At 33.5% G+C, this 19,752-nt stretch overlaps 1 long non-coding RNA gene across 4 annotated transcripts in view; it reads left to right on the plus strand.

Annotated features, from left to right (window-relative positions):
* LOC106508831 (uncharacterized) overlaps positions 1 to 19,752 on the plus strand; it is a 1,163,285-nt gene that overhangs the window by 615,230 nt on the left and 528,303 nt on the right. The window contains exon 2 of one of the 4 annotated variants that reach the window (XR_014839519.1): positions 16,677 to 16,781. The exons of the other annotated variants lie outside the window; for them this stretch is intronic. This is a non-coding gene — a long non-coding RNA (uncharacterized LOC106508831). The remainder of the gene's footprint in view (positions 1 to 16,676; positions 16,782 to 19,752) is intronic. 4 annotated transcript variants of the gene reach the window in all.

Here is a 19,752-nt window from a genome sequence, read left to right on the forward strand (position 1 = left end):
ATTCAAGAAGTATCTCCTAATAGCTGAGAACTTTTCTTGACATACTATGTATGATACTCATTTTACTAAAAAGAAATGTGTTTCAGAAAAATTAAAATGCCTAAAAGTATACACTAATATGTTTTATAGATGATGGTGTTATTAGAAATAATCTAATATAAAACTCTGGCCTCTGGATTCCCCACTATCATCTTTAGAAAATCATCTTTACTTTTTTTCCTTTTTTGAATTTCAACAGACTGAAATGCTCTTGAAAATATTTTCAAATTTACCAAAACACTTTGTAAGGTGCTCCACTTGCAAAAGTACTGATGGACAGAAATAAAATTTCACCCCATGTGTTAACTTTATTTTCTCTTTCTGTCAAGCATTGTTGCATTAATTAAAAATGGTAAAAATGGTTCGGGGTTTATTTAAGCTTAGATTATGCTAAAGTATAAGATCCAAAATAACAGGAACTTTTAAAATTTTTACTACTATACCCAAAGCATATAGAAGAACACTAGACACACAATAGATGCTCCATAAATATTTTTTTTTTCATTCTTTATTTGGCTGCACCTGTGGCATATTGAAGGTACTGGGTTAGGGGTCGAATCAGATCTGTAGCTGCAGGTTTACACTATGGCCATGGCAACACCAGATCCTAGCTGCTTCTGCCACAGCCTATGCTGCCTACTAAGCTTGTGGCAGTGCTGAATCCTTAACCCACTGAGTGAGGCCAGGGATTGAACCTGCTTCCTCATGAACACTATTTTGGGTTCTTAGCCTGCTGAGCCATAAGGGGAATTCCAGTGCTTCATAAACATTTGCAAATTGATGTTGGATAAATTATTTGGCTTAAAGTATTCCAAACATTGCATAACTATCACTTCTATAGAGTTATATTTGAGTCTTACTTTAACTATACTGTATTTTTAGAAATACCTTTTTTTTTCTCAATAAAAGTTCAAAAACTTCAGATTGACCTAGTCCAATTTTTGGACTTATCCCTTCCATCAAATCTATCAAAACCAGATGGGATATAGGATGTGAAATATTCTGGTATGTGTGAGTGTCAAGTAATGAATATTAAGAGTAGCAGGTTGAAAGTTTTTGAAAACTCTTAAAATTGTATTCTAGCAGCTTTAACAACATGAAAATTTTTTTTCTTATTCTATTTTTTTTATTTTTTTATTTATTTTTTTTTATTTTCCCACTGTACAGCAAGGGGGTCAGTTTATCCTTACATGTATACATTGCAATTACAGTTTTTCCCCCACCCTTTTTTCTGTTGCAACATGAGTATCTAGACATAGTTCTCAATGCTATTCAGCAGGATCTCCTTGTAAATCTATTCTAGGTTGTGTCTGATAAGCCCAAGCTCCCGATCCCTTCCACTCCCTCCCCCTCCCATCAGGCAGCCACAAGTCTCTTCTCCAAGTCCATGATTTTCTTTTCTGAGGAGATGTTCATTTGTGCTGGATATTAGATTCCAGTTATAAGTGATATCATATGGTATTTGCCTTTGTCTTTCTGGCTCATTTCACTCAGTATGAGATTCTCTAGTTCCATCCATGTTGCTGCAAATGGCATTATGTCATCCTTTTTTATGGATGAGTAGTATTCCATTGTGTATATATACCACTTCTTCCGAATCCAATCATCTGTCGATGGATATTTGGGCTGTTTCCATGTCCTGGCTATTGTGAATAGTGCTGCAATGAACATGCGGGTGCATGTGTCTCTTTTAAGTAGAGTTTTGTCTGGATAGATGCCCAAGAGTGGGATTGCAGGGTCATATGGAAGTTCTATGTATAGATTTCTAAGGTATCTCCAAACTGTTCTCCATAGTGGCTGTACCAGTTGACATTCCCACCAACAGTGCAGGAGGGTTCCCTTTTCTCCACAGCCCCTCCAGCCCTTGTTATTTGTGGATTTATTAATGATGGCCATTCTGACTGGTGTGAGGTGGTATCATGCACAAAAATAAACTCCAAATGGCTGAAAGACTTAAATATACAGCAGGACACTATCAAACTCCTAGAAAAAAACATAGGCAAAACACTCTCTGACATCAACATCATGAATATTTTCTCAGGTCAGTCTCCCAAAGCAATAGAAATTAGAGCAAAAATAAACCCATGGGACCTCATCAAACTGAAAAGCTTTTGCACAGCAAAGGAAACCAAAAAGAAAACAAAAAGACAACTTACAGAATGGGAGAAAATAGTTTCAAATGATGCAACTGACAAGGGCTTAATCTCTAGAATATATAAGCAACTTATACAACTCAACAGCAAAAAAAACCAATCAATCAATGGAAAAATGGGCAAAAGACCTGAATAGACATTTCTCCAAAGAAGATATACAGATGGCCAACAATATGAAAATTTTATCGGCAATATTGCAATTTGCATTTGTCAGTACGATTTTAGTTGCAAGTGACCCACATAAATTGGCCACATTTTGAAGAAAAGGATGAGAAGGATACAATACAGAGATAAGTCCTAGGTGTGATTTTCAAATGAGTGTTGAAAACTATTGAAAACTTGGATCCTGTCTTTGGACTTGCTTTCCTTGCTTTTTTCTGCCCATTACCTATATTTATAATTCAGTATATTAGTAAGTATTTTTTTCCCTCTTTTGTATCCACATGGTAAGAACTCTGGATAGCTCTAGAGCTTTACAATCACAACTTAATAAATGTTGATAGCTCAGTATTTGGAGTCCCAAGTCTAATAATCCCAGGGAAGGGCTTTCTTTATACCAGGTTAAATTACATGCCTTCCCCTGTTTTCAAACCTGACAAGGGTCTAGGGTCAGTGGAAGTAACTAGACCTGGACCACCTATGGTGATGAGGCTCTCATCATTCACCATTGTGGCCAGTAGATTGGTGGCAGTGAAGATCCCAATAGAACAATTGTGTTTATGTCAATGCCATGGACAGAAGCAGGCCAAGTCACACAGAAAATGATATGCTAGAAGAAAACCATGGAACACTACCACATTTTTTGTATACATTTATTTTTATCTCTACCTGAGAGTACAGTGAATGTTCTGAGTCAGTAAATACCTTTCAAGATTAGGAGTTAGAAAAACAGAGTAAAGGTTTTGTAAAGAAGACAGAAAAATGAATTTTCCTCAACATTTTTTTCTTTCTGTCAAGACATTTTACTACTCTACCTGTATAAGTAAATAAATAATAAATAAATAATCTTATTTTTCTGATAACTTTGGAAAATGATGATCTTCTCACATCATAACTAGAACTCCATTCTTAACCAAAAAAAATGTTTTTACTGCAAGATTGTTATATTCGGTGATAGAGTTAGTAAAAAATAGTGATATTTCTTGTCAAGCCAAAGGTACATGTTACTTGTTTGGCATTTACTCTGTAGGTCTACATTAAAGAATAAAGGTCCTTATTTACTTATTATCTAAAATGGTATCTGCTGAAAGCATGTTAACTTGTTTGTTTGTGATACCTAGAAAATACTGTGAATACTAATCCATTTCACCTGTTGGTACAGTTTAAATCTTGGAAAATAATATCATTTTATTTATGTAGCACAAAAAATATGTCAGGTGTTTGTATCTTCCTTTGGACCAAAGTCTCAACAATCAGAAACAGTTTAGCAATATTTTGGATATGATATATATTTAGTTTTTATAAATTAATCTTGAATATGGTGGAATTTAAGTAAATGTGAGGTGACAGAAAATAACAAGTTTAGATATCAACAAATAATATATTTTCTTGTTAAAGAATACAGATAGTCATGTCTATAACCTTTTGTAAATGAAGTATGGTTGATTTACAATATCACTAATTTAAGGTGTACAACAAAGTGATGCATAATCAAATCATGCATATATATGTACACATATCTATTCTTTTTTGATTCTTTTCCATTACAGTTTATTGAAAGATATTGAATATAGTTCCCTGTGCTAAACAGCAACTCCTTGTTGTTTATTTTATATATGGTAGTGGGCATCTGTTAATCCCATACTCCCAAGTTATCCCTACTCCCCCCTTCCCCTTTGGTAACCATAGATTTGATATCTGTATCTGTGAGTCAGTTTCTGTTTTATAAATAAGTTCATCTGTTCTATTTTTCAGATTCCACAACTAGTGATATATTTATCTTTCTCTGTCTGACGTCACTTAGTGTGATTATCTCTAGGTCCATCCACATTGGTCCAAATTATTATTATTATTTCATTTTTTATGGGTGAATAGTATTCCATTTATATATGCATATTTTTTCATTTCTATAAATATATATATCCCATATCTTAATTCTTCCATATTGTGTGTCTGTCGGGGAAACATAAGATGTAACTCTTGAGGGATGCAAAAAGACTGGAGGATAGAAAGTACTGATTGAGTATCAAAACCTCATCCAGTGTAAGTATTCAGTAGTTTATGCTATCTAAATCTTGTCAACATCTCAAAGCAATATTGTTGATTGTTTTGTAATTCCTACCAAATTGTTTGACAAATAATTAGGCACATATTTATACTGCTTAACAAATTGACTCTCATAAGGATAAAACAAGAGGAAACATAAGTTGAGGTTCCAAATTATACTGCCTTTTATTAAATAAATGGATATATAAATGGTTATTTAGACAGATAAATTGTGGCAAAATAGAGTAATACACCAAAAACAAGACTATGTGAAATCATTGTCATTGATTTCTGTTAAGAGCTGTTGAGCTTCCTCTCCTTAGGAATAAAGATAAGAGTAAAAGTTGCAACAAGGATCTATTGTCAAGGATTATTCACCATTGATATTTCTTCCCTTCAATTTTTTTCAATAGAACAAAATTGCTTTACATTTTTGCAAATTTAAGTATCTGCAATTAAAGAAATTTAACTCCTGAATGTATTAAATTTTCAAAAAGTTTTGGCTTTTTATTTATTTTTTATTTTTTAATTTATTTTTTATTGTTATTTCCCCCAACACACTTTTTTTTTTTCCACTGTACAGCATGGTGAGCCAGTTACGCATACATGTATACATAATTTTTTCTCCCATTGTCATGCTGCTTTGTAAGTACCTAGACATAGTTCTCAGTGCTACACAGTAGGATCTCATTGTAAATCCATTACAAAATCAATAGTTTGCATCTGTTAACCCCAAGTTCCCCATCCCTCCCACTCCCTCCCTCTTCCCCCGGGCAATCACAGGTCTATTCTCCAAGTCCGTGATTTTCTTTTCTGTGGAAAGGTTCATTTGTGCTGTATATTAGATATAACTCAATGAATTACAAAATAGGATATAATCACCTTAAAAATGTGTATCCAAAGGGATTTTAAAATTTCTAAATGTTGGCATTCCTGTTGTGGGTCAGCAGTAATGAACCTCACTAATACCCATGAGGTTGCAGTTTCGATCCCTACCCCTGCTCAGTGGGTTAAGGATCTGGTGTTGCTGTGAGCTGTGGTGTAGGTTGCAGATGAGCACAGATCTTGTGTTGCTTGGCTGTGGTGTAGGCTGGCAACTGCAGCTGTGATTGGACCCTTAGCATGGGAACTTCTATATGCAGCAGGTGTGGCCCTAAAAAATAAAATTAAATTTCTAAATGTTACTGCCACTTACACAATTTTCTTTTAAAGAGGAATACCATACCTTAATTTTCTGATAGGATATTTCATGAGAAAAATGTGTAGACAAATATTAGTATGACAAAAAATTAATAGACAAAAATTCATACAACACTAAAATGTATGAAAATAATGGGGCTATTCCCTGCTAAATTAAGAACAGCAAATCGGTTTTTCAAAGGCTGAAATTTCTATTTATAGGCAATTAACAGACTAGATATTAGTTTATCTACCCTTTCTCTTTAGCAGTCAGACTGCCTAGGTAGAGAGCTCTACTGGCAAGTCATGTGTACCTATTAGTGAAAATGTCAAACTATCAAAATATAATATGCTGAAACAACACAGTAAAATTCAAAGACAGAAAATATAATTAAGTCTGAATTTGGACAATAAAAATTAAAACCTGGATTATTTCATTAGGAAAAACATATTTTTTTCAGATGATGCTTTCAGCAAAAGTTGTGTGGGAGAGGGCAGTAAGAATGGTAGTGAAATCATATACTAAATAACCAAAATGTCCTTCAGGGGGTGAATAGATCAACTGTCATACATTCAAATAATGGATTATTATCCAGCAGCAAAAAAATGTGCTATCAAGCCATGAAAAGACATGGAGGGACCTAAAATGCATATTACTAAGTGAAAGAAGCCAATTGAAAGACAATCTTTGATTTCAACTATGTGACATTTTGGAAAAGCAAAACTATGGAGAAGAAGATCACTTGTTGCTAGAGTTATGGAGGAAGGAGGCATAAATAGGAAGAGCAAAGATGATTTTTTTGTGATTGTGACACCATTCTATATGACGATAATGGTGAATACCTGTCATTGCAGGTTTGTCAATACCATAGAATATACATTACTAAGAGTGAAACCTCACACAGTAAACCATAGACTTTGGTTGATTATGATATGTCAGTATAGGTTCCTTGGTTATAACAAATGTACTACTCTGGTTCAGGATAGTGATACTGGGTGAGGCTGTTGGTAAGGGGTGCAATGGTTATAGAAGAACTCTTTATAATTTCTGCTCCATTTTTCCTGTGAACCTAAAATTGCTCAAAATTGTCTATATTAAAAAATAGACAGGAGTTCCCATGGTGGCTCAGCGGTAATAAACCCGAGTAGTATCCATGAGGATGCGGGTTCAATCCCTGACCTTGCTCAGTAGGTAAAGGATCTGGTGTTGATGAAAGCTGTTTGTAGGTTGCAGATGCGGCTCGGATCCTGCATTGCTGTGGCTATGGTATAGGCCTGTGACTGCAGCTCTGATTAGATCCCTAGCCTGGGAACATCCATATGCCATACCTGTGGCCCTAAAAAGCAAAAAATAAAATAATAAATAATAGACATACATTTATTTATGTCTATGTACATATGTACATATATACCTTTCACAATCATCATGTTAAGATGTTTTTGGGGGAGTAAACTGGGTGGTGTGTGATGAAGACACTTGTTCGTATATTTTTGTTGTTGGTTTGGTTTCTGAATTAGTTAAGTGGGAACAGCTATATCAATCCTCAAATTCTTCTTATCAAAAGCAGTATCTTTGTTCTAAGATGCAAGGCTTTAATAGAGGACCTGAAAACTTGAGCTAAGTGAAGATGGCTTTTTGAGGGAGCAATCCAAATATTTCATCTTATACTTTCCTGGGGTCAAACAATACATATTTACAGTCTGATAAATATTGACATAAGCAATTTGAATAATTTATTAAATGCTTTTAAAATCTTAGAAATGGCTGACCTAAACATATAAAAACAGATATCAATAAACAAATCAGTATATTTTATCTATATATTTATCGTAATAGTCCTCAGCTGGAAATCTGTCAAACCTCTATCAGCAACAGAATGGATAGCTAAAATGTGGAATATTGCACATGAATGAAAGAGAACAGCCTAAAACTACACAAAATGATATGAATAATTTTTGTGAGCAAAGTTAAAGAGAGAAACCAAACCAGAAGAGTATATATTTTATGATTCCATTAAAAAAATAAAGACCAGTTTGATGTCAGGATATTGGTTTCCCTTGAGGATAAAGTCTTGACTTTAAAAAGGTATATGAAGAGGCTTCTGAAGGTGCTTGAAATGTTCTGCTTCTTGGCCCAGGAACACATTATAAGAGTAAGTTCAACTTGTGAAAACTACAAGGTATAAAGTGCAGATTTCTCTGTTTGCTATTGTAGTACATTTACTATATGCTCAACAATGAATTGAAACTGGCAGAGAGGACAAAATAAGTGTCTAATCTGGATCCTTACAGCCCAGATAAGGACAGGAACTTAACATGTATGGAAACAAATTTTCAGTAGGGAAGTATATGATTAAAGGTCAAATGTTATTTGTCTAGATCAAAGGAAGACACCGCTGGAATCTAACAGAGGCAGATAAGAAACTAGAAAAGGATAGATGAAACATGTACTAAAGTATAACTTTGGACAATTCTAGTCTCAGCCTAAAGATGTGACAATTCAAAGATCTCCATCATAATCTTTTTGGGGTATTAAAGGCAACAGTATCAACAATAGATGTAAGATGGTTCTCAGGTTCTCGTGTTAAAATATACTGCTTATTGAGGTTTCAGTTGTTATCTAGTATCTTTCCCATTCTGTAATTTCCTTGGTTTATGTGGCGCTAATGAAGGCAAGGGGTAATAGTGACAGTGTTTTTGACAATGTTTATTTCCATCATATGCTCTGTTACCTGTTAGCTAATTTGACTCATCATTTCAAAGGGTAATAACAGCAAAAAATGACATGGGGTGTAGTTATGAGGTGCTATCTATATATTCCTTCTAAAATTGATTTGGGCTGAGAAGGGGTAGTGTCATTTTCATGTGTAAACAAAAGTATTTTAAAGCATTTTCCTGTATCATTGGTAATCTTCCATTTTACATTCTAATCTCTTTAAGGATGGATATCCTAGTAATTTTATAATATAGCTGTACAATCAAGTCATTACTAACAAATAAATAATTAGCAAAAGCGACATTTTCTACATCCATTTAATGTTTAAGCCCCAAACTACAGTTTAGGTCTGCTTTCATGCTTCTGTTTTATCAAAACCAGAGAATTACTCAGCTCTAGTGACTTTTACTGGGCCATCATATCCTCCTGACATTTTAGTCCCCCAGAGCTTTTATTAATCACTCTGATCATTACTCATCCTCTACCCTGCCCCCCACAACCTTAAATGATATGTAGACAAACACTCCACATAATTCGTCTCCTGATTTACACAGGTGCACATGGAGATACTCAAAATCAAAACTAGCAAAACTGCTTCATACCTATATGCAAATGAATATATTCTATGTAAATAAGCTAAAGAAAATCAGATTTGTATGTAGTGAAATTGCTTAGCTTAATAAAGTAACTAAGCATCTAAATATGCAGTTAAGAGTAAGCAATAATAATTATAATAAACTAAGGCAGTGTTAATCTTACATCTTAGAGCTATATGCCAAAAAAATGTGAATTAGAAAAATGGATACTAGCATCTGGAGTTCTTCCAATAACTCAAATATTCAGGAAATTATTGGAACCATGTGCTTATGAAGTCATCAACAAACTTTTTAGTAAGAACATTGAAACTTGTGAAATTAATCCTATTGGGAAAGTATGTCAAATGACATCAGAATCGATTATTTTTCCAGAGGCATATTAAACATGCTAAAGATAGGGGGTAGACTAAAATTCCATCTTGGAAAAGAAAAGCAAGTTAAGATGGCCTGTTTCTAAATGTGATATAAATATTATATTCCATAATACTCCTTTCATTTTTCTATGTTTACTAATGGAATTAACTCAAAACTTCAGTCTTCTCCTTTTCTAAACTATGAATTAAAACACTTTTCTTTAGTAGGATAGAAATATAAGCATGACAGTGGTTATTTTAGAACTGTGCTGGAAGATGTTTAGTAATATATGAATAAAATGAACTTTTAAAAGGGAACGTCATTGGTCATATCCAAAAATAGAGGGATAGTTTATTCTGTGTTTTTTTTTTATTTTAAAAACATCTTGCATGTCTTTGTAAGATCAAATGAAGAAGAAAATGACACAGCGCTTTTAATAGTATTATTTACTTATTTAATTAGTTTGAAAAAGCATATTGCCATAAAAATCCTTAAGCTTCCCAGATATTATCTCCTGCTTTTTAACATCTTATTTTTCTTGGAAAGGAGGCTTTTGTTTGCCTCAAAATTTATTTTCCTTGTACTATTTAGGTCGGTACATTTCATAGGCATTAGAACAATGACAAATATGGTACTTTTGATTGGGGCTTTCAAAATCAGCAGATTCATGCATGTGTTCATATGCTTTGAAAAATTTTGTTGAGGAATAAAATGTCATTCAAGGCTAGAGACAGCTGCTGAAGGTAAGCCTAATATAGTGTAATCTATACCTCCTGTTTTTCCACACCTCATTAAAAGCTTATGTAATTGGAAAACAAATGCAATAAAGTGTTTGCGTGGGTGTTACCATGGTCAGTAATATTCTTCCTCTGAGAGTCTTGTCTTTTTAATCCTCTGATGTTAGAAACAATTCCTTCTTTATTTGACAGCTTCACATTTGATTGACTGTTACTATAACCATGTGTCAATCTTTCCACATGTTATGCTTGCCTAGTATAACTGAGCCATTGGTATCAAGAACAGCAACTCAGTGATTATAGTGTTGGAACCAACTCAGATACAAGCTTAATGAGCTCAATATATTTTTGTTTAAAGCACTAACATGACAGCCCTTAACCAACTATATTTTGTATTTTTTTCCCTCATATCTCTAAAGTCAACTGCTATTCTTATATACCCCTTCCTTCTTCCAGCTGCTTTTTACTTTTTGAATTTTTTTTTTTTTTTAAATTTTATTTTTTTATTTTCCCACTGTACAGCAAGGGAGTGGGAGGGATCGGGAGCTTGGGCTTATCAGTCACAACCTAGAATAGATTTACAAGGAGATCCCGCTGAATAGCATTGAGAACTATGTCTAGATACTCATGTTACTTTTTGAATTTAATGAAATCTATTTCGGATTCTTACCATAAATTTGTTCTGTTGTATGGTAACGTTGAAGGAGTATCTGGCTCAATGTTCTGCTTATTTGCTTTGTGATAATAATTAATGCATTACTATCATTAACCCAGATTAACTTAACTAGATGTTGGTAACAACCATACTAGTGAAATAATATATATAAAAGCACACTTGACATGTTCGGTAGTGCAATGTATTAAAATTTAGCACAATGGATTAAGGATCTGGCATTGTCATTGCTCTGGCTTGGGCCACTGCTCTGGTATGTGTTCCCTCCTTGGCCTGGGAACTCCCACATGCTGTGCATGCACCCCCCCAAAAAAAAAGCAAATTGGAACTTTATCTTTTGATATTTAATTCCAGAGGTCTGACCTATTGAAATTAAAGTTGATTTCACTTCCCATTTTATTTTTTTCCATATGTGCTACCACTCATTACAAACCATCATCAATACTTATAACGGAATACAAGGGAACCTCTACTGCCGCCTTGTTTCCTTGTTTATGCAACAGCACCTCATTAGGAAAGGTTGTAGGCTCTGAATAGTTGTGTCTGTGGGTGTGTGTGTTTCCATTGCAAAGATTTCTTCCAATGTCACTGCCACTGCAGGCAATGTCACTGCCACTGCACTTGTCCTACATAAACAGTGGGACTCGCTTTTCTCTCTCTTTATTGTAACACATCATATGCTATGTTTATCACCCCACTTAGTTATAAATACAATGGTTACATAAAATTATGTAAGCATTCAGAGCAGGAAAAGAGGTCAACCAAGTTTTCAAAATAGAAATACTGATTTTAAGATAGCTCTGCATTCCTCCTTTCCCTGCCACTAGATATTTCTATCTGTGTCCATTGAAGAGTGGTAAGAAAATTTACAATTAGTTTGTCACAAATATATAATTTGCCTCTAGTGAGTAAAAAGGAAAACTTCATGGTAAGTGTTTTCAGATCTAATCAAATGCCTCATTTCCTCCTCTGTCCCCACAAATTCAAATAGTATTTTCCCTTTTCCCCGATATATATCATCTGATTTTGACAAACTTGTTTATTTTTATTTTCATTATCCTTTGTTTAATCTCTGCATGTTTGGCAATGATATTCCCTTCCTCTTTCTAACCAAATTATCTGCATTTATTATGGGCAGTTACCAAATATCCCTGAATAACTAGTGGCCTTTCCTGAGTATCTAGAGTTTTTACTCGCATAGTTGACTCTGACACAACCCTAAAGAATAGGCATTTATATGTATTTAGAACTTAAGCAGTTCCTTCCATCAAGAGCAAGATTCTGGAAGAATTTAGTTAGAATTAATCTGAGGAAATGGTACTACTAACAGTATAGCACATTGGTCCTCAATTGACACAGGGTTATTATATTGATGGCATTGTCTTCAAATGTTGGAGACAGAAGATAAGATGTAAATGTTATTTATCCAACAAGTATTATATAAGCACCAGAAGCCTTAACATCCTGTGAAAATTACATAGTATTTAGACTGAGAGTGTGGAACAAAACTAGTTTCTTTTTGTGACCAGGTGAGAATGAGAAGTAGAAAAGAAGGATAGCTATGCAGGTATCTTGGAGATATATATATGATTCTCCAGGTAACCTAGGTATACAAAGTAGTGTGATAAGTCTGCAAAATGAAGTAGTCAGCAGAAGGGCACAGAGTATTAAGTTGAAGGAGGAGGTACAGGAGTGCATAGAGAATGACAATGAAGTCACTGTTCACTCATTCATGTATGGAGTACTTTGGGTGCAAATTTATATTAATTCTGGCATAATCTGGAAAATGTATCACATATGTACATTTTATTAAGAGCTCTTACAGATAAGAAAGCAAAGATTATATTTCATATCATGAATTTTTTACATTAAAGGTGGTAGTGCTGTCATTGATTTTAGTAAGATTAAGAGTTTATGGAAGAAAACATTCATTAATTCCTATTCTTTTTTCTGAAGAGAGGATAAACTCTAGGTTTGAATGTTGCCTTTCAAAAAGCACCAGAGAGCACAAAACTTCTAATCCTAAATAAATTACCTAGAATACTCTTTAGCATCAGTGCTAAGTGTTTCTAAATAGCACCCATGATCCATATTTTATATCAATATTCAACTCGGAATTTTTAGTACTGACCTAAAAACTGGATATATTAAGCTTTTGAAGGAGAGTGGTGTTGATGGTGATGACTTTGTTTACTGGCTAAAGTCCATGCACCAACTTTAAATGGACAAAAATCTTTATGTTAGATAAACAAATGTTAAATCTTATCAAGAAAAGAGTCCATCAGATATTAGAACTCATCCCAGTAATTTAATGTTAGAAATGTCATAAATTAAATTTGTTCTACATAGCACTATATAAACCAAATTTAAGAGAAAGAAGCAGCTGCTATTTCCCCTGAGAAGGAACACAACAATCTGTCTTGTAAACTAGAGCTGTTACTTCTCTGTCACATTTACTTGTTCTCTCAGTCTCTCACTAAGTCAGCTGTTCATCTCTCCACCTACCTTACTCTCTCAGATCCTTCTGAGTGCACATATATATTTGTGCATTCCTTAACTTAAATTTTATCTATAGCCAGAGACAAAGTCTATCTTCTTATCATCTGCTTATTTTGTCTCCCCAACCATCCCTCACCTTAATGCCTTCTAAATATGACTGTTTTTGCCTAATTTTGTTTCTACTTGACTGTATGTATCGTTACATTGATTTTTGCTAGCCATCTTTTGAAATACTGAATATATTTACTTCTTTGGGTAATCCTAATCCTTTGCTCTCTGACACACACATATTTATATTTACATTAATTGAGAAAAACACTAAAATAAAAATGGAAACATGAGAAAAACACAGAGGTCTAGTCATAAAAAAAGCTAAAAAAAAAGTTCTAGAAGAAGTTGCTCTAAAGTTTTGAATGGATTTCATTCTTTTTCAAAATGGGAACAAGTGAAACTTGGCATCAGAAATCTCCTTCTGAAATTTCCTTCAGAAATCTCATCTGGTCCTATTGGGCAACTTTCACTGTTTCATATCAAGTGAGTGAATCTTGTCTGTCTCCATCGTTAGATCTCTGTTCCCATTGCTGAGCATTATTCATTTGGACTGTTTCAAATGCCTTCACTACCACCACTCTGCTGCGAGCCTATGTATGTATAGACGTAAAGCCTTTTGGCTGCCCAGGTGATAATTTTATATGGCAACAATAGTGGGAAAACAATGTAAGTGCAATAGACCAATGTCAGTTATAATATGGAGAAACAATGAAAGTTTAAATAAAGGACGTTAACTTGAGTGAAGTTTCTGTCTTGCTTGGGCATACTCCAAGTAACCTGCAGAACTTGATGGGGTCAATTTTCATAAATAGAAAGATCTGTTTTTTATCAGAATATGAAATTCAGAGACAAGAAAATTGAATGCTTCCACATGCTGAGGGAAATAAAATAATGTTGGGTTAGAAGCCCTTTAGTCACTAATTATTATATAATACTGATTTCTATTTAGATGAAGGTGTATAGTATTGAATATGTAGCTTAATTATCTGAAATTAGACAGTAATTTATAGCTAGGTAATGCTGCAGGCAAAAAGTCTAAGCTGAAATATTGTTTTGTAAAATGTTATCTTTATGTAAATAGTACAGATCGATGCCTCAGAAGAAGGAAACTTAGTTGAATCATATTGTATTCTTCTAAAATATTGCTTGTTAAGAAATATCTATATATGTCTATATAAGCATAACAAATTTGAAAGTATTCAAAGACATGGGCTAATGTAATCTAAGGCCCCAACAGAGCAGTTGAACGATTATGTGGAAATGCTTCCTAGGTAGTTCCAAGTCATGATTTATCTCACACTTTCTTGAGTAAAGTGGGAGAGGGAAGCACATAATGGAAAGGATTAGTTTGGCAAGCTGGTTGATCCTATTGCCTTTAATGAAGGTAAAAAATGGGAACTCTTTCTATTTTTGTAGTTAAAAAATAAAGTCAGCAAAAGATAGGAAGTTTAAAGGCATTTTAAAAATTGTATTAAAAACAATGAGCTTTCAGGATTTTAGAGGCTAATTTAAAATGAATGTTTACAGTGAAATCTCTCAAGGAATGTTCCTCAGACAAGTGGAGGATAGGAAACCCTATGTAGACATTTCATACCCTGGAAGAGGGGTGTCCTGTACCCTAGCCTGAAACAAAGAGGATACAGAAGTTACCTCTGGTTTTCAATTTCCTGAGCCCACTGCTCTTTATTTTATCCTCCATTTTTGAAAAAAAAAATACTTCATAATTGAAAACCAATGTGAACAACTTTTTTTTTTTTTTAAACAGGTCAATCTATTGATTTAGGCAGCTGTTTATAGTAGAAAGAAGACTGATTTTAGATCAGGGTATTTATATTCCATCAGCTTCAGGCTGAGCTGTAACATCTTAGTTAAAAAATTTTTTTTTCAGCCTTGAAGTCTTCTTTATAAAATGGAGATAATATCTACTCAAAGTATAGTTGTACGAATTAAATATAGGAATTCCTGTTGTGGCTGAGCAGGTGAAGGACCCATCATAGTCTCCATGAGGATGCAGGTTCTATCCCTGGCCTTGTGGGTTAAGGGTCATTCCTCCAGCATGTATTCAAAGCCACATACTGCATCTGACTGGGCCACATCCACACCTCCGTGGCACTGCCTAACCAAGTACATGCCTCTTCTATGAAACCCATCCTGACCTCATCCCTATATATAAGAAATTGCCCCTCCCTCAAGAGTACCATAAACTCACATGACTTCTGTGAATATTCAGCGCAATTACGTTTCCACATACCTCTTTCTATTAGCTGTTTAAAGAGAGAGTCTATGTTTTATTAGTTTTTGGTATTCTAATACTTGGCATATAATTCCTCCCTCAGAGTAGTCACTAATAAATATGTTAAAATTTCAATTAACTCTTCCTGACACTTTCATATTTAATTTATGTTATTTAAAAAATTTTAAATTATAAAAAAAATTTTTAAAAAATTATGTATGTATATATGTGTGTTTGTAATATCTATGTGTATGTACATATGTGTGTGTGTATATATGTATATATATATTTGTTTTTTTAAGGCCACACCTGTAGTATATAGAAGTTCCCAGGCCATGGGTCAAATCAGAGTTGCACCTGAGGCCTATGCCACAGCCGCAACAACATCAGATCTGAGCTTCATCCATAAACTATATCTTATGGTTGATGGGGGGAGGGGCAGCAAGTGGGATGGACTGGGAATCTGGGGTTAATGGAGGCAAACTATTGCCTTTGAAATGGATAAGCAATGAGTCCCTGCTGTATAGCACTGGGAACTACATCTAGTCACTCATGATGGAACATGATGGAAGATAATGTGAGAAAAAGAATGTACATATGTATGTGTGGCTGTGTCACTTTGCCATACCATAGAAAGTTGACAGAACACTGTAAACCAGCTATAATGGAAAAAATAAAAATCATTTAAAAAATAAAAATAAATTTTAGATTAAAATGTGCATTTATTGCAATTTCTAATTAGTATTTTGGTAGTTTCTATAATTTCCTATAAAAATGACTTTATCAAAAAATTTTATATAATTTAAAGGAAATGCTCAGATTAATTTGTGGTAATTCGATGAATCAATTATTTATATATGTATATATTCTTCATTATTTTCATGAATTGCTTTCTCATCTCATTTGCCTAGTACCAGAAGACACCAATATCTATATTTAGATTGCCCAAAGAAATGGCCTGTCCCCAGTATGCTAGTAATGAATACTAGTAAAATGATATTATCATTCAAAATAATAACTAATCCCTAGAAAATTATTCTTTATGACAGTCATTGGTGCTATCAATAAAAAGCACTCTCAGATCTCAGATATTTGCATTTTAATAAGTTTACTAGCCATTTCACCAAAGTGGACATCTCACAAGAAATGACAAAGTAGCTCTTCAAACAGATAACCAATTGTACACTTGAAGTCATAGGGAAATATTTCTAGCAGGGTCTTTTGTTTTTGACTTTTTCCAGTTACCAAAATTTCAGAAATAAATACTGACTTATGAGACTCGAAAATTCAAGAAATGAAATAGATTCCAGCCACAGCTGAGTTAGAGATTCAAACAATGTCATCAGGTAAGTGTGTTTTCAATACACTTCTTACCCTGTTTCCTCTTTTAGGCTTAATTCTGAGGAATGCTCTCCCAAATGATGACAAAAATGACTACCAGGAGTACTGGCTTACAACACCCTTATATCCTATAATCTTGATAAAAGTAGAATGCCTTAATCTTAATATTCATGGTAAAATTCCAACAGTAACACTTATTGTCTTAACCTCAGTCACATAACCTGGAAATAATGACTGAGCACAGCAAAGTAGAAATCACTGACCTTCCAGGGTTTTGTCATGTCTACCCTGGTAGCAGGTGGACTCAACCTCATTGGAAATGAGTGGTTTGATGCTCCAGAAAGGGAGTTTATTCAAAGGGTAAAGCAAAGGAAAGCAGAAAGAAAATGAATGTGGCTGACAATGTTGAAAAAAACAAATTAGTATTTTTTGGCTGAAAATGCAAACTTTAAAATACATTATGAACTACGACTTACATGCCATGTTCTTGATTTCATTAGACAGAGAATTTAATGTATTAAAGACAATACTATTAAGCCTGATACCTTTGTAGCGAAATATACTATGTTATAGCTTAGTATTGTATATTAAACACAATTCATATAGGTGATATTTCTATATTATATATAATTCTGCAAATTGGTGATTTTCCTGTTTTATTTTTGTGCCTCCAAGATTTTTCCTAATATGGTCTTTGTCTTAATCAACTTGACATCATCAACACTTTGAATAGTCACTATATTATGTGTCCATTTATTGACTCTTTCATGTCTGTAACTCTTCTGAATTCATTTATAAGTTCTAACAGTTTTTGATGGAGCCTTTAGTGTTTTCTCTATATAATGCCATGTTATCTGCAAATAGTGCCAGTTTTATTTATTTCTTTCAAATTTGGAGCCTTTTGTTTCCTTTTCTAGCCAAATTGCCATGCCTAGAATTTCCAATACTATATAGAAAAAAAGTGGTGAGAGTAGGCATGCTTGTCTTATTCCTGATCTTAGAGGAAAGGCTTTCAGTTTTCCACTGTTGAGAATCATATTATCTGTGGGCTTTTCATACATGTTCTTTATTGTGTTGAGATATATTCCCGCTAAATGCACTTTACTAAGAGTTTTTACTACAAATGGATGCCAAATTTTGTCAAAAGCTTTTTTTTTTCTTTTTTTGTCTATTGAGAAGCATATGTGATTTTCATCCTTCATTTCTTAATGTAGTGTATTGCATTGATTGAGTTGTGGGATGTTGAACCATCCTTGCCTCCCTGGAATAAATTCCACTTGATCATAGTATATGATGGCTTTTAAGGTGTTGTTGAGTTCAGTTCACTAATATTTTGTTGATGATTCTTGAATTTGTTTTCATTAGGAGTATTGGTCTGTAATTTTATTGTGGCATTCTTGTCTGGTTTTGGTATAAGGGTACTGCTGGCCTCATAAAATGAGTTCACAAGTATTCTCTCTTCTATTTTTGTTTGTTTGTTTTGAAAATGTTAGAAGAATTGGTATTAATTCTTCTTTGAATATTTAATTCACCAATGAAGCTGTCTGGTCCTGGACTTTTGTTTTTTAGGAGTTTTTTGATTACTTATTCAATCTTCAGACTAGTAATCAGTCTATTCAGAGTTTCTATTTCTTTATGATTCAATCTGGGAAGATTGTATGTTTCTGGGAAATTATCCTTTTCTTCTGTTATCCAATTTGTTGGCATACTATTGTTCATAGTTGTCTCTTAGGATCCATTGTATTTCTCTGGTATCAATTGTAATGTCTCCTTTTTCATTTCTAATTTATTTGAGCCCTCTCTCTTTTTTTCTTGGTGAGTATAGTTAAAAAGTTTGTCAACTTTGTTTATCTTTTAAAAGAACCATCAAAATGTTTTTGAGAGCTGTATATGAGTCAGTATGGCTTTGTTTTGTTTTTCCCTTCAAGTATTTTCAGTGCTATGAATACAGATGTATTTTTAAAAAATTTAATTTTTCTGTTAATGAACAACTGGGTTGTTGTCAGTTGAGGGCTATTATGAATAACATCTCTATAAACTTGCTTTTCTAAATTTTTATTGTGGATACATTCTTGATTTCTTTTTGGTAAATAGTATGGGTAAAAATGCTAGGTCTTATGGTAGGTGTATCTTAGTCTTTTAAGAAATTGCCAAACTGTTTTTAGAGTGGCTGAGAAACATTACATCCCCGTATCAATGGGTAAGAGCTTCATAACCAAATCAAAATATGTCAGTTTTATATATTATTTATTCTCATGGATGCAAAATGACAAAATGGTATCTAATATTTAATGTGCATTTCCAAGATATGATATTTAGCATATTCTGACATGCTTATTGATGATACACGTAAGGACACATCATACATTCTTCTGTGAAGTGACCATTTTAAACTTTTGATCCTTCACTATTGGTTGTTTGTCTTTTTATTATTGATTTTGTAGGAGTTGTCTATAAATGTTCAATAGCAGTCTGTGATAAGTATGATACAAGAATATGTTTCCCTGTCTGTGGTTTGTCACTACATATTCTTAATGACTTTTGATAATCAGAAGTTAATTTTGATGAAATCCAAGTTATTATATTTTATTAAATACCTTAATCTAAGATCACATAGGTATTCTAGAGGCTTTAGAGTTTTTGCTTATTTAAATTTATCATTTGCCTCATATTAAAAGTTGTGATAAAGTAGTGGTTCAAAGTGTTTTTCACCACTCATACACTTGCTTTGTTTTCCCTACAATATTTGTCTAAAATACTTTTCTTTCCACATCACACTTTTGTCAAAAATCAATTGACATTGTATATGTCAGTCCATAATTTGTGTCATATGTCTATCCTTATAACAGTATTACACTCTCTGGATTAAGACAGCTCTGCAGTGAGCCTCGATATCAGTGGAGTAAGTCCTCCAGTTTTCATCAAGATTTTTTTCTTATCGATCTTTAAATCCCATATAACTTTAGATTCAGCTTG

Source organism: Sus scrofa, chromosome 1 (assembly GCF_054392235.1).
Source record: "Sus scrofa isolate SSC_HxYL_T2T_F1_AM1 chromosome 1, Sscrofa_HxYL_maternal_Yorkshire_Landrace_v2.0, whole genome shotgun sequence".
Classification (NCBI taxonomy): Eukaryota; Metazoa; Chordata; class Mammalia; order Artiodactyla; family Suidae; genus Sus; species Sus scrofa.